Source organism: Artibeus jamaicensis, unplaced genomic scaffold (assembly GCF_021234435.1).
Source record: "Artibeus jamaicensis isolate MK-2021 breed Jamaican fruit bat unplaced genomic scaffold, CSHL_Jam_final contig_834, whole genome shotgun sequence".
Classification (NCBI taxonomy): domain Eukaryota; kingdom Metazoa; phylum Chordata; class Mammalia; order Chiroptera; family Phyllostomidae; genus Artibeus; species Artibeus jamaicensis.
Genome location: NW_026521981.1, coordinates 2,392,890 through 2,409,990, shown reverse-complemented (window position 1 = coordinate 2,409,990; position 17,101 = coordinate 2,392,890).

Genomic DNA, 17,101 nt, shown 5'->3' with positions numbered 1-17,101 from the left:
CATTTTAATGTATATGATTTATTAATAGCTCCTTTTTAGGATTAGCATATTTTTGTCTATTGTTTAGAAGTCTATATCCATCTTAAGATCAGAAATGTGTGCATTAAAATTTTTCCTAAAAGTTAAAATTTCATTTGGACTTTTAAGCTGTTAATGCCTCTAAGTTTGATTTTTGTATACAATGTGAAGTAAGATCTGATTTTATTTATTTCTTTTTGGCTCCATTTGTTATTTAGTGTTTCTTCCTCCACTTCTTTACTTCTAGCATGTGTTAAAATTTCAAATATAAATGGGCCTGATTCTGGAGTACTATTTCCATTGGTTGGCTCATTTATTTCTGTAGCACTACCACACTATCTGACTTACCATCTTTATAATAAATCATTATATTCCCCCTCATGATATTTTTCTTCAGAAATATCTTGGTTACTCTTGACCTTTTGCTCCTCCATATATGTTAGAAGCAACTTCTCATGTTTTATAAAAAATTGTTGAGATTTTCATTGTAATGTTTTTCTATCCATAAAGATAGGCCATTTCTCTATTTAGATGTTCTTTATTTTTTGTGCTAAAATTTTATGATTTTCTATGTACAGATTTTGCACGTCTTTTATTAGTTTTTCCCCCTAAAACTTTTGTAGTTTTGTGGTAGGCAGTTAGACAGACAAGAGTGGAGCAAGGACATGAGCCAAGTACAGAAGGTCACTAGGATGAAAAGCCCTGAGTGCCTAGCAATGGGCAAAATTGGGAAAAGAAGGACCTTGTCTGCAGGGTAACACTTCCTCCCCTAACATACCACTAGTTTGCAGTTTGGAACCCTTGACCTTTCATATCACTGGTCATGAGATTTAGACCCCTTAAACTTTCCTCCCTGAAAATTACATGTAGGCTTCAGTTGTATTTCAGCTCCAGACCCAGAAAAGATGCCCTGGCTGTGTCAGGATTAGCTGCATTGACTAATGACCCCCTGCCCTGGCCAACCAGTCAGTGCAGACCATGATCCTGAAAGGACACACCTGAAAAGCTGATGAATAGTCTATAGAGCTATTCCCCTGAGACCTCACCTAAGATTCCTACCTTTGAGAGAGATAAAACCCCGAAGACAAATGACCCAGCAAGCACTCTTCCTCTGGGGAGCATACCCACGCCACTCCCTTCTCTTCTTGTTCCCCCACAGGCACACATCTGTTAAACTCTAAGATACCCCAGGAGACTAGCAACCAGGGGAGCAGTGGCCAGTGGCAGTTCATCCTGGTCTAACCCTGAACCTGTCCCCCAGACCCTCTTTTCTCTGATTTCCCAGTGAGCTAAATCAGCCCAGCCTAGTCTCCCCTCTTTCTTCTTCTATGCTGAGCCCTTCCTTGTTTCACTGTCCTCAGTGTGCTTTTTCCGTGGCTAATAAATTCTTTATTGCTTTACTGCACTTTGTCTTTTGACTGAAATCTCTCCTTCAAGAAGACAAGAACCAAGGTCTTGTCTTGCTGGTAACAGTTTTATGGTATTATAAATCAATAATATTGACATTTAAAAATAAATTTGGTTTGAAATTTTACCCTTTGTGACAGTATGGATGGACCTGGAGAACATTATGCTAAGTGGAATAAGCCAGTCAGAGAAAGACAAATACCATATGATCACTCATATGTGGAATCTAATTAACAAACGGAACTAACAAGGTAAATGGGGACAGACTCGTAGATGGAGAACAGGATGATAGCTGGTGGAGGGGTTGAGCAAAAAAGAAGAAAGATATGAATAAGAGTTTGGTGATTTGGGGAGAAGGGGGTATAAGGGGACTAAATGGCAATGGAAAAATACAATAAAAATGAAATATAAATAAATAAATATTTTTGAGATTAAACCTTTGTCTGAGATATCATTGGCAAATATGTTTTCCCATACAGTTGGTTGTCTTTTAAATTTAATACTGTTTTCTTTAGCCACGCAGAAGCTTTTTATTTTGACGAGATCCCATTTGTTTATTCTTTCCTTTATATTCCTTGCTCTAGGGGACATATCGGTAAAAAAGTTGCTGCGTGGAATATCTGAGATTTTCTTGCCAATGTTTTCCTCTAGGACTTTAATGGTGTCACAGCTTATATTTAAGTCTTTTATCCACCTTGAATTTATTTTGGTGTATGGTGTAAGTTGGTGCTCGAGTTTCATTTTTTTGCACGTAGCTGTCCAGTTCTCCCAACACCATTTGTTGAAGAGGCTATCTTTACTCCATTTTATGTTACTGCCCCCTTTGTCGAATATTAATTGACTGTAGAGAGTTGGGTTGATTTCTGGGCTCTCCGTTCTGTTCCACTGGTCTATGTGCCTATTTTTATGCCAGTACGAGGCTGTTTTGATTACAGTGGCCTTGCAATACAGCATTATGCTGAGTGAAATAGGCCAGGTGTTGAAAGACAAATATCATATGATCTCACCTTTAACAGGAAGCTAAACAACAAAACAAATAAGCAAGCAGAATAAAAACCAAGACACTGAAATAGAGAACAAGGGGACAGTGACCAGAGGGGAGAGTGAAGAGAATTTAAGGGGGAAAAAGGGGAGGGATTTGGAGGAACAAGTATGAAGGACACAGGGACAAGGACTGGGGGGAGGAAATGGGAGGGAGGTGGGGAGCACAGGGCAGGGGGGCTGGGATGGGAGAAATAGACAAAAAACTGTACTTGAAAAATAACTAAATAAAATTAAAAAAATAAATAATAAAATAAAATGTAATTTTTGCGGGATTATAGAATTTTCCAAAATACAATAAACCAGACACAAAAATTTTTAAAAAATTTAAAAAATAGATTTTAAAATTGTGTTTAGTATATAAAAATGAAGTGGAATCTTAAAATATTGATCCCATCAAATTTTTGTTATGTTTAATAATTTTAGATTCTTTGGGTGATCGCTACATAGACAAATAATAAAAAGTTTTAAAGACCTTATTTATTTATTTTTAAAGAGAAGGGAAGAGAGGGTGAAAGAGAGGGACAGAAACATCAATGTGAGAGAAACATTGATTGGTTGCCTCTCATATGAGCCCTGAGTGGGGAATAAACCTAAAACCCAGGCATGTGCCCTGACAGAGAATCTAACTGGTGACATTTCGGTCTATGGGTCAATGCCTAAACAAATGAGCCACACCAGTAAAGGCAAATAATATCAGTTTTATTTTCTCCTTGTCAATTTCTAGTGGTTCATTTCTTTTTCTTGACTTCTTGTGTTGCACAGGATCTCTATAAAGTGGGGAACAGAAACGATGAGAGCAGGCACCTTTACTTTGTTCCTGATCTGCAAAGGCAAACTTCCAATGTTTTCCTACTTAGCATGATTTTTGTTGCAGGAGTCTTATTTAGGATTGGATTTTTATGAGCCTTTGGAGTCTCACACAACATCCTATTTTCATTCTATTTGCTAGAACTTAGCCATCAAGCTACACAGAGCTACAAGAGAGACTGGAAAACAGAGTCATTTAGCTGAGTGGGAAAAGGCAAATAGAGTTCTGTAAATTTTAGTTAAGAGGAGGAATTAATATTTAGTTGGAAATGAGTAGGCTCTATCCTATTTTGGGGATGTTGCGTAGAAACTAAGATAGGCAGTTAGGCTAGTGGTACATGGATATCTTGCAAGATATAAAGTCTATAAGGTACTGCTTTACCCCACAAATAATCTTACCTACTTTTTGATTTCAGAGCTTCTTCATTTTGGGCCAAACCAAAGACTTTCCTCTTGTCAGGGAGGCAAGAGTAGAAACCACATCACTAATCATTTCTTTTAAGATACTCAAAGTGGAATTACCAGAGACAAAGGTATAAACATCTTCATGATAGCAGGAAAATTTGAAATCTTAACCAGTTCTAATGATCAGTGCCATATATTTTGAGGGCATTTGACCAGCCCAGCAAATCAAGACACTGAACTTGGTAGGTTGTTTCCAGAGAAATGTAGAAGGAATCAAATGTGTTAATGCTCAGGCACCATATATTCAAAATATAATTTTGCAGATTTGGTAAAGAAAAGGCTTAAAGAGTACCCCCTGCCTTCCCCACATACTGGGTCTAGGTATTGGCATTAAAAATTTTTCCAGCTCTGGCTGGTGTGGCTCACTGGATTGGGCACTGTCCTGCAAACCGAAAAGTCACTGGTTTGATTCCAAGTCAGGGCATATGCCTAGGTTGCAGGCCAGGTCCCTGGTTGAGGCCATGTGAGAGGCAACTGTTTAATGTTTCCCTCACATGCCAATGTTTTTCTCCCTCTCTCTCCCTTCCTTCCTCTCTCTCTCTCTAAAAATAAATAAATAAAATATTTTTTAAATGTCCTTATGAAAATAAATCAGAATAAGAAATCCAGGGCGGGGGAAAGGACAACATAAACTCTGACGCTCCCAAATGTCTCCAGGAAGAAGTGGAAGCTTTGTTTGACATCCCTGGTGAGGACATGTGAGAGGTGGCAGAGTTCCAGATGGTTTTGAGGATCTGAGGGCAGAGAGCGCCTGTATCTGCTCCCTGGGTGGGGCTGTGGGATGGAAATGCTGGTAAGGTTGTGTGGGCAGAGGGAGCCTAGGATAGTTTTCAGTCTCTCACGCTTCTGAGCAGTGCAGGAACATCCAGAAACAAGTAAGAAAATGGTAGAGAGCACTCAGCAGACCCGCAGAGAACTTGGAAGTGAAGTGAGACTGAGGAAGACCAAGTTCTCAGGACTAATTACTGGCCCCAGAAATGTTGTCAGTGTATTTGATATGGGAGCATGGTGGTCTTCTCCAACACCAGAGAGGGGATGAGGCCACCAGGGACAAATGGCACCTTTCAGGGCTATGATGAAGTGCAAGCTCCCCAGAACCTAAATGCAACACTGAAGAGGAAGAGTGAAAAAAAAATGAAGTAACTGAGTTTAATATGAAACAAATTTACCAAGAGTTTATCTAAGGTTATATTAATAAAGCCTCAAAGTAGATGAGTTATAATAAATAGGAAGTTACATTTTACATACCTGACTCTATAATGAGAAAATATTTTACCTTTTGTAATTTTAAGACTCTAGCTATATATTGCAAAATAGTTTAGCAGACTATGGGCTCTTTAACCACAGAGATGGAACATTCATCATGTTTGTATCCCCTGCATATAACAGTGCCTAGCACTTAGCAAATATTTAGTAAATATTTGTTGGATAAAATTATTTTTCAGAAAGCTTATTAGCCATTTGTGTTTCTACTTTAAGTATTATGCATTTACTCATTTAATCAATCTAAATTTACTTTGGGGAATTGTATGAAAATCTAACTTGCTTTTCCTTACATGTCCAGTTTTCTCACTACTGATTATTGAATGATGCTTCCACTATCCTTTGATTTCTGGCATTTCCTTTTATTGTAAGTCATTATTTGTAAGATGACATATTTCAGAGCTAGCTATTGTACTATGTCATTAAGAAACTGCTTAGTTATTTCTTTTAGAAGTAACAACTACTCCTCAGCTCAAAACCCTGCAACAGGGCCCTCATTTCACTAAGAGTAAAAGCCCAAGTCCTTACAGAGCCCCATAAAACTCCTGATGACCTGGATCCCAATACATATCTCTGATTCCTCCTTTACTACTTTCCCCCATGCTCACAGGGGTCTGGCAACGCTGGCTTTCTTGCTCTTCCTCACTGTGATCTTAAAGTGTGCGAACTTAGTAGTTTGAACTACATGCCCCAGAATCCACATCTCTTCCTCTTGGCAATGGTCTCAAGAGAACTTGGTGTGATACTTGGAAGGCAGCAGTGAAGCAGCAACCAGGATGCTGTGAAAGAGGAGTACAGGCCAAGTGCTGCTGCAGTTCATGTGTGTCATTGCTGATCTGCTGGCTCATTTGGTTGATGAGGGCCAGGTGCCAGATAGCTTTCGTCTCCTCTGAGGCACATGCAGTTCTGCAGTAAAGGGCAAGGCTCCTCTACAGTTCACCTGAGCAGGTGAGGTGGGAAGCAGAAAGAGAAGGGGGCAGAGTAGTGTGTGTTTGTGTGTTCTGGTTTGGCATCACAGATTCCAGTTGTTCTCTTTCCTGTCTTTCTTGTCTCATGTTCAGCTTCCCTTCTCGACTGCTGGCCCTGCTGGTCTACCACTACTTCATATCCACCAGCAGATGCAGAGAGAACCTCCTTCCACAGGTTTTTTCCACCAGCTCCTGAGATTACAAGAGGCCCAATCTTTTAAATAAATCCCTTATTCCCTATCACTCATAGTGATTCTGCTTTCCTGACTAAACTCCATTACACTTATACAAGTGAGACATGGTTCCACCTCAGCATCTTTGTTTTGGCTGTTCTCTTCACTTGGACACTCTGAGACAGCAGCCTCACTCTACCTTTTCAAAGGTTGTGAGTTAGATCCTGGTTGCAGCATGTATGGCGTGTGGCTAATTGATGTTTCTCTCTCACATCTGTCTCTAGTTTCCTTTCTCCTCTCTTTTCCTCTCTTCTCTCTTTTTCTCTAAAGTCAATGGATATCCATGACTGGTGTGGCTCAGTTGGTTGGGTGTTGGTCTAGAAAAGTGAAGTTGTTGGTTCGAGTCCCAGTTGGTTCTGGTCAGGGCACATTTCTGGGTTGTGGGTTTAGTCCCACGTGGGGGTGCGTACAAGAAGCAGCCATTGATATTTCTCCCATTGATGCTTCTCTCCCCCTCTCTCTCTCTCTCTCTTCCCCTCTTTTAAAAACAAATAAAATCTTACCAAAAAGAAGTCCATGGATGTATACTTGGGTAAAGATTTTATTTATTTATTTTTAAAGATTTTATTTATTTTTTAGACAGAGGGGAAGGGAGGGAGAAACAGGAGGAGAGAAATATTAACGTGTGGTTGCCTCTTGCGGGGGACCTGGCCTGCATCTCAGGTATGTGCCCTGAATGGGAATTGAACCAGCTACCCTTTGGTTGGTGGGCCAGCACTCAATCTACTGAGCCACACCAGCCAGGGCAAGATTTAAAAAAATCCTCAAAGAGTTGGGTTTTAACTCAACATTTCAGTCTCTCTTCTCCAAACCTCACTCAAACTCTTGAACCTTGTTCTTCTCTTTTCTTTTATTCATCACAAAATATTATACACATTAAAAAAATTTTACTGAAATTATGTGTATTCTTTGTTCGTTTCTCCTTCTAGAATGTAAACACCATGAAGCACTTTATCTGCTTTGCTCACTGATGTATCCATGGCACAAAGTAAATACTTAAATAAATATTTGTTGCATATATGAATTATTATAGTACTGTAGTTATACTTTAAAATAATTATGTGGAGTATGGAAACATATTCTTTACTTTAAAAAACTCAAAGCCACAACTTTAAAGAGGATGATGACTGGTTGAACAAACCACTACAAGACTTTTCTTTCTGTTCCATGTTTCTTCTAGTAAATAATCTAATCATCCAGCCATGTAGCATAATTAACTACACCCAAAATTTTACACATATGTGTAGGTAAGGAATTTTCTTTTTTTCTCCAAAGTAAATTACAATGGATATATTTTTTGTAGGGGGGGAAGGGTAGGAACCAGAGTGATTGCTACTGGTCCTTTGCTACTGAAGGCAGAACTCAACGCATAGAGAAGGAAGTATGTGTATATATGAAGGAGGAGAAAGCAGAACTAAGTTCCTGCTGTCTCTAGGGCAGCCAGAGAGAAACACTGTAACTCAACCCTAATGCTAGGAACAAGAGTGGTTTTAGTAGTAATGAGGGGGCTGTCATGGAGGTGAGACAGAATACATGCAGGAAGGCAATAGGAGGACAGCCAGTACCTTGCCTTGAACCAGGCGGTAGAAGTAGGGAGCAGAATGATGCAGGATGAGCCAACAGTGTTGATTAGACAGTATACGATGAGCTAGGATTTGTGTTTATTACTGTAAACAGTAAAAATTAGTTAAGCTGAGAAGAGCCATAGATTCCACAGCAGTTGTCTCCAAGTCTCATTTGGCATATTTTACCATGCATTTTTACTTTGTTTTTCCCTATGTAATATTTGATACATCCCAAAAAGTTTATGCACCATCTTTCATAATGAAGTATAATAATAGATTTATAACACACATAAACCTACCACCCAAATTATGAACTAGGACACTACCAGTGCTGGTGAACCCCCCACATGCTCTTCCTTGCTCCCAATCCTTTCTCCCTCCAAAGAAAGCATGTTTTGAATTTTGTTTCATTCACTCTTGCTTTTTAAGAAATTTTCATTTTTTTTACCAAATGTCAGAGTATACCCATACAGTAGTTCGCTTTGCTTCTTTTTGATCTTAGTAAAATTATTCATATTGCAGGCTTCTGTAATTTCTTCTTTTAACTTAGGTTTCTGAGATATTTGTGTTGTTTCATGTAAATATAATTCGTTCATTTTCACTTTAATATAGCTGAATTTATTATATCATTTATAATGAACAATTTTTTTTGTCTAAGAAATCCTTCCTTACCCTAAAGTCCTCACATTGTTCCATAGTCTTTTCAAAATTTTAAAGTTTTACCTTTCACATTAAGGTTTTCAAGAATCTAAAATTGATTTTAATTATAGTCTGATGGAGGAACCTAGTTCTTTTTTAAAATGTGGGTAAGCAGTTATCTCAGCATGAAGTATTAAAGAGATTACTTTTTTTTTGCTCATTTATTTATCCCAAAGCAAGTCAATATATATACTGAACACCTATTATGTGCTAGGCACTTTCTGGGCATTGAATCTGCAGTATCACCTATGTCATGTTTCAAATTTACATATTTGCATATGATTCTTTTAAAAATATTTCTTTTATTCTTTTGGTCAGTTTGTTGTTCTTTAACATGTTACCACATTAAGGGCATATTCTCCCACCACTAGGTGTGTCTTGGTTATTTGGGGGGTTTTGCTATTCCATAACATAAAAATCTATAACACAAGAATCAGCTTGTCAAAGTTTTGCAAAAGTTTGGAATTTTGATTGGAATTCAATTAAATCTATAACTCAGAGCTTTATAGTTTTTTAAAGAATATTATATGTCCTATTAGCTTTATGTCTTCCCAATCTTTGTTACTTATTTTCTTAAGCTTTATAACTGTTATTCTTGTATAGAAAGGCAGTTTTTGTACACTGATCTTATATTTAGCTATATTTCTAAAGTCAGTAATTCTAGTAATTACTTAGCATATCATTTTGGATTTTCTATATGGACACGTATTATGTGCTAATAATAGTTCAGTTTCTTACTTTCTAAAATTTGACTTTTTGTTTTATTGTATAGGTGAGGACCTCCAGTAAAATGTTATTTCACTTTTATGTATTCCATTTCATATGTTCTCTTCTCTGTTCAAAACTCTACATGCACTTCATCTCTGCTCATTCTCAGTTGATGGCCTTGCTTACTTCACCAAGAATACAGGTGCAATTGAAGAGAACTTCCTTAGTCCAAGTACTGTCACATCTACCAACAAACCTTTAAAAGTTCTGTTTTTCTCTAATATAATGGATAAACTTTGTTTTTGCCTTTACCAAGATCAACCTTTCCTTTGGGTACCAGGTCCCTTCCTCTCTGTTTCTCGGACTCAGCTTTGCAGTCATCCCTCCTCTCCTTGCATTATCATGTTTTCCCATCCTAAAGTGAATCAATACTCTCTGCTTAAAAATAATGCTGTAATAGCTTAAATCTTAAGCACACAAAAATTCCTACCTTGACCTCTGTTCTCCTTCAGCCCTTCCAGTCTCTGCTCTCATTTATAGCAAAACATGAGCCATTCATACTTGCTAGTTTCACTCTCACTGCATATCATTGTTACTCCCTGAATTAGACTGTTGTTCCCAGAATTCCACTGAAATTGCCCCTACCAAGAATAATAAACTCCAAATCATTGAATGCAATGGTTAATTCTCAGTCCTTATTTAATTTCCCAGCAGCATTGGACAGAGTTGACCTTGTGTCTGTGTATGTGATGGGGATGTAAATATATGAGGTTTGTGCACTGATTTATTTATTTGCAATTTACTTTTTCAGAGGTTAAAGCATTTGGCTGCATGACACAGACAAACCTCTACCTAAACAACTACAGGACTTTTTGTTATTTGCAACCAAATGCATTCCTTGCTGACATAAGTTTATACAGTCAAACCTTGGTTCTGGAATGTATTGGTTCTCAAACAATTCAGTTCTCGATCAAGGTGTTCATGGAAAAATTATCTCAGTGTGTTAACAAAACTTCAGGGCTTGATTCTCTACATAACAATCTTTCGTGCTGATACCTATGTGATCAGGCATCTATGTCTCAGGTAGCAAAGATTTGGTTTTCAAACAAATCACTTCGTGAACAGTTTCCCAGAATGAATGAAGTTTGAGAACTGAGGTTCCACTCTATCGTCTTCCTGAAAATCCCAACAAAAGAAACTGTCACTAGAAGTAAGATGGTTCAGCAGGGGAAAAACTGAACAGAAAGTCCAGATTTGCTTCTGTTTTGGAACTAGAGTGAATGTTACTTCCACTGTCAAACTTGCTACACTTCTGATCCCATTTATAAAGTGAGTTTTATCTCTTTAAAAATAAAATGATTTTTAAAATGTCCAATTATTTCCTCTCAGATTATAGGTAAAACCGAGGGCATCAACACAACCTCTAATTTAAAATGAAATTACAAAGTGACCATTTTGGTTTGAGTTCCTGGAAAGGGAAAAATTTGTGTCAGAACAACTTTTACACTTTGATGATTTTAGCACTTCCGGTCATTGTACTAAGCAGGAGGAAAACAATGACTAAAAGAGAGATAACAGTATTTTTTTTTTTTTTTACTAAGTTTTCCTTTCCTCACTAACTAAAAATGTAGTTTGGTTAGTAAGAAAACAAGGAGAGATTCTGCTTCCTAAAAGATGGAGAAGATGTAATTTCTCTGTTTCTCTCATTAAGTACAACTGCAAACCTGGGACATTATATATAAAACAAAAGTTTCTGAAAGGTAGAGAGAGAAAGAAAGACTGGCTACGAGCCTTGGGACCCAAGGGACATACAACACGAAATGAATTCTCTGGATGTACTTTTTACCTCATAAATTTCAGACTTGAAGCTGAAGAAGCTGGTAATCTGGAAACAATAGGTGCACACCCACTCCCTGCCAAAACAACCAACCAAACCCAACAAACCTGGCTCTTTCGAGTTAAAGAACAAGAAAAGAGAAAGCCTAGCCAACACCCCCCCCCCCAAAAAAAAAAACTAAAAAAAAAAATGGCCCCAGAACCCTTTCAGACAATAATCATTCTACTTTGGCCAAACACCACACGAAAAAACGAGGTCCCACCAAACACCCACACCAGCAATGGCTAATGAAGAGCCTACAGTTCCATCCACATTTGGCTATAAAGACGTGGCTCTCTCCCTCTCTCTTGGAGTGGCCTCAGAAGCAGCCTGCTAAAACAGAAGACTTAAGTCCCAGAGTCTTCTAATATTATACCCCAAACATTCAGGTTTCAAGGAAAACATCACTCATCATACCAACTAGTTATATTATGGTTATATCCTCCTTTTTTGTTTTAAAGTCTATTTTGTCTGTTAATCCAACCTTTTCATTTCTATTTACATATTTTTTCATATCTTCACTTTCAGTCTGTCTTTTGAAGTGAGTTTCTAGTAAGCAGCACATAAATGGGCATGTTTTAAATCCACTCAGCCTGTCTTTTTATTGGAGCATTTAATCCATTTACATTTAAAATAGTTATTGATAAGTACTGCCATTTTGTTCATTGCTTTTTGGTTGTTTTATAGTTCTCCTCTGTTCCTTTCTTATTCTCTTGATCTCTTCATCGTTTGCTGTTTTTTCTTTAGAGTTTGTCTGAGTTCCTTTCTCTTTGTTCTTTGTGTATCTTCTTTAGGTTTTTGGTTCATGGTTACCATCAGGTTTATGTATATCATTCTTCATCTATAAGTTTATTTTAAGCTGATAAGCATTTAAGTCCAAATATATTCTGCACAGACTATATTTTTACTCCCTGATCCATGCTTTGTTTTTGACGTCAGACTTTTAGATACTTGTGTGTTGTTTATCTCCTAACTACTTACTGTAGTTTGAGTTCATACTTTTTCTTTAAAGCTTTATAGCAGCTTTTAAAATGTCTGATTTGTGTTTATTGAATATTTGGCTTTACTTGTAAGGTTTTTCTGTTTTTTATGTTTCCTTATTTCTATGTATGGCCCTCCCTTTTCTACTTAAAATTGACCTTTTTACATGTCTTGTAAACTTTGTTTAGTGGTGAAGTCTTAGGTTTTGCTTGTCCAGGAAACTCTTTATTTCACCTTCAATTCTGAATAAACTTGCAGGGTATTCTAGGTTATTATAGGTTCCTTTCTTATAGCACTTTAAAGATGTCCTGCCACTCCCTTGTGGTCTATAAAGTTGCTGCTGAGAAATCAGCTAATAGCCTTACAGGGCTTCCTTTGTAACTCATTTTTCTCTTGCTTCCTTCAAGATTGCTGTTTTGCCCTTAACTTTTGCCATTTTACCCACAATAGGTCTTGGTGTGGCCTCTTTAGTTTCACATTGTCTGGAACTCTCTGCTTCCCGGACCTGGATGTCTGTTTCCTTCCCCAGGTTAGAAAAGTTTTTAGTCTTTCTTTTTTTCTTCTCATGTGAAGACTTCTTTTTGATTGCTTTTAGAAAGAGGGAAAGAAAGAGTCGAGACCTGTTGATTTGAGAGAGAGACATCAATTGGTTGCCTTCTCGAATGTTTGATCCCCAAACAGGGATCAAACCACTACCTGGGCATGTGCCCTGACTGGAAGTCAAAACCATGATCCTTTGGTCTGTGGGATGATGCTCCAACTAGCTGAGCCACACCAACAACGGCTCAGCCATGATTTCTTTAAAGTTTCTGCTCCTTTCAAAGGAGGCAAGGATATACAATGGGGTAAAAACAGTCTCTTCAGTAAGTGTTGGCAAAACTGGACCAATACATGCAAAGAGACAGAGAGAGACAGACAGCGAGACAGAGAGAGAATGAGAATCACTTTCTTACACCATGTACAAAAATAAACTCAAAATGGATTAAAGGCTTAAATGTTCAACCTGAAACAATAAAACTCTTACAAGGAAACAGGGGCAGTGAACTCTTTGGACTCTACTCATAACAATATCGTTTTGGATATATCTGTTTGACCAGGGACACAAAAGAATGAATGAACAAATGGGACTACATCAAACTACAAAGTTTTTGCACAGCAAAGGAAACCATTAACAAAATGAAAAGTCAATCTATAGAACAGAAGAAGATATCTACAAATGATAACCCTTTATTGAACATCTGATAAAGGGTTAATATCCAAAATACATACTAAACTCATACAACGAAGCACAAAAAAACCAAACAATCCAGTTAAAAATATGGGCAGAGAACCTGAATGGACATTTCTCCCAAGAGCATATTCAGATGGCCAAAAGACATGAAAAAATGTGCAACATCACTAATCATCAGGGAAGTGCAAATTAGAATCACAAGATATTATTACCTCTCATTTGCCAGAATGGCTATCACCAATGTATCAACAAGTGTTGGAGAGGATGTGGAGAAAAGGGAATCCTCATATACTATCGGTGGGATTGTAAATTAGTGTAGGCACTATGGAAAACAATATGGAGGTTCCTCAAAAGATTAAAAATAGAGCTATCACACAACCCAGCAACTCCACTTCTATTTACCTGAATAAAATGAAACCAGTAATTCAAAAAGATATACACACTCCTACATTCACTGCGTTATTTACAATAGCCAAGATATGGAGGCAACCTAGATGTTCATCAATAGATGAATGAATAAATAAGATGTGGTACATATACATAGTGGAATATTATCCAGCAATAAAAAAGAATGACATCTTGCCAACATGGATGGATCCAGAGGCTATTAATGCTAAATGAAATGTTAGATATAGACAAATACCATATAATCTCACTTATTTGTGGAATGTAAAAAAAATGAATAAACACAACTGAAACGGACTGATATATATAGAGAACAAGCTGATGGCTGCCTAAGAGGAAGGTGTTGGGGGGAAGCAAATATTATAAGTAAATTATGATGGCCATTCTGACCGGTGTGAAGTGGTATCTCAGTGTGGTTTTAATTTGCATCTCTCTGATGGCTAGTGATGCTGAGCATCCTTTCATGACTCTGGGCCCTCTGTATGTCCTCCTTGGAGATAAGCCAGGCAGTAAAAGACAAAAACTGTATGATCTCACCTATAAGTGGAACCTAATCATCAAAACAAGCAAGCAACATATAAGCAGAAACATTGAAATTAAGAACAAACTGACAGTAACCAGAGGAGAAATAGGAAGGGATATTGGGGCGATTAGGGGGATTGTCAAAGAACACGTATAAAGGACACATGGACAAAGCCAAAGGGGAGTAGGATTGAGGGTGGGAGGTGGAGATGGCTGGGGTGGGGGAGTGGTGGGAGGGAAAATGACAACTGAACCTGAACAATATTTAAAAAAAGTAAATTAAAAAAAGATTAAAAGTTGGTATGGTCAGTCTTTTTCATTTTAGCCATTCTAATAGGTATTTCACTGTGGTTCTAATTTGCATTTTTGTAATGGCAAATGTGGAGATTCTTTTTATGTGCTTATTTGTATCTCTTAGGTAAAGAAGCAATTCAACTCGTCAACTTTTTTCTTGTCTATAAGTTTTTATAGTTCTAGGTTTTACATTTTGAACCATGCTCCATTTTCTTTTAATCCTCACCTGAGGATGTTTATCGATTGTAAAAAGGAAGAGAGAAACAGCAACCAACTGCCCCCCACAGGTACCCTGAATGGGGATCAAATCTGCGTCCTAGATATATGCCCTGACTGGGAATTGAATCTGCAACCTTAGTGTATGGGCAGACACTCCAACTTATTAAGCCTCCAGGCCAGAGCTAACATTGATTTTTCTATGTGGTGCTAAGGAATTGATCAAAGGTTTTTGGGTTTTTTGGCATCTGGTTATATAATGGTTCCAACATCATTTCTTAAAAAGCTGTTTTCTCCATCAAACTACCTATGTAACTTTGTACAAAAATAAGTTAACCATAAAAGGTGTGAGCTAATTTTTATATATTTTGTTCCACTGACCCATGTATCTTGATGCTAATACTGCATGCAGTCTTCATTATTGTAGCTTTGTCTTGAAGTCAGTGTTAGTCCTACAACTTTTTCAAACGGTTTTGGTTATTAGAGGCCTTTTGGATTTCCTTATGAATTTTAGAAATCAGCCTGTCAGTTCTTTTTAAAAAGCCTGATAGGGTTTTTATTGGGATTTTATTCAATCTGTAGATCAATTTGGGAAGAACTGACGTCTTAATACTGAGTTTTCTGACTCATGAAAATAGTACAACTGTTTACAGAGATTTAACTTCTCTCAGAATTGTTTTGTAGTGTTCAGTGTACGGGCTCTATACATTTTGTTAGATTTATCTCCAAGTAGTTGTTTTTGATGACACTTTATTATATAGAGAACGAATTTTTATAAATTTATTATGTATGCAACAACTCTGCTAAATTCACTTATTGTAGTAGGTATAAACTAAGTCATTGTTTCCATTTCAGTTTGATTCCGTCATAACCTGCAAATCTCTGGGTATTTACCACACTCCATTTGCCATTGTCGCAATCCCCCCAAATCAAAATGACAAATTCCTCAGTGGTTCTGCTGAAGCTGCATTTCCTTTTGGCAAGATCACTTCCAAATGGGCTGTGCTTTTAATGATTGTTTTTAGAGAGGAAAAATATTTTATAAAGATTTATTTACTTTTAGAGGGAAGGAGAAACATCAATGTGTGATTGCCTTTTACGCATCTCCTCCTCCTACTCCTCCTGCAAAACAGGCATGTGCTCTAGACTGGGAATCAAGCAGGTGACCCTTTGGTTCATAGCTGGCACTCAATCTACTGAGCCACACCAGCTAGGGCTAGAGAGGAAAATAATTCACCCACTGATTAGCAGCCATCAGCATCACTTTGGAGCCCAGAGAAATTAGAATTTTAGGCCTTACTCTGGACCTACTGAACCAGAATCTGCATTTTAACAGGTTCCTCAGGTGATCTGTATGCATATTAAAGTTTGAGTAGCATTGCTTCATATTGATAAAAAGTTATCGCTTAGATCCTTTACTTCTGGGCAGACCTGAAACGCTAACTTTATCTGTAGTTACAGAAAAGAGTTTCAAGCCATTCTTCTATGAGGAATATAAAGGCTATTCTGACCATTGCTAGATTGTTTCAAGAAAGAGTAGATTTACATACATTTGTCTTTTTAGAGCATCTATTGATCTGCCACAAGAGTGAGAAGGAAGCTGCACATTGTGACCCTAGTAGAGATCTCAGATAAATGAATAGGGCCTTAATCACACTATCATATTCAAGAACCTGGGGAGTACTCTGCTCTTCCTGTCTTCATTACTTTATTCACTCACCTCCATAACCACACTATACCTTTTATCCCAATCGCCCCCTGGAATTCTTTCTGATCACAATCAGCCATATTTTCAGTCTTCTTATTCTGACAATTTCCGCTGTACCTGTTCTTTAAATTTACCAGAAACTGTTGGTTGGTCAGTCTCTTCCTTTCCCCCCATTTCTCTGGTTCCATTTCCCCCCTACTACTACAATCTCATGTCAGTATTTCCTTCCTCCTTGCCTAGAAACCCAACTGTAGATCATTCTGTCAGCTTTCTACATCCCTACATTCATTGGCTTAAATACCTAAAAGTAAAAAGCAAAACTAACATATTCAGAAGAACACAGAGATGCGTATTTTTGTGACATTAAGAAGGATTTTTTGAGACACAAAAAGCACAACCATGAAGATGAACAGGCAATACAGAATAGAAGAAATCTGAGTGGCCAATAAACAGAGAGACCAGCAACCTCAATAGCAACCAGAGAAACACAAACTTAAAAACATCAAAACACTATTTCAAACCCAGAAGATTAGCAATAGTGTAATAACATCAAGTACCGGCAAGGATATGGGGCAACAGGGACTCACGTCTTGTTAAAGAGGGAGAGTAAAATGGTATAAGCTCTTTATTGAACAATTTTGTAATATCCAAGTTACAACTGAAATGTATATTGCATTCCAACAGTTATACT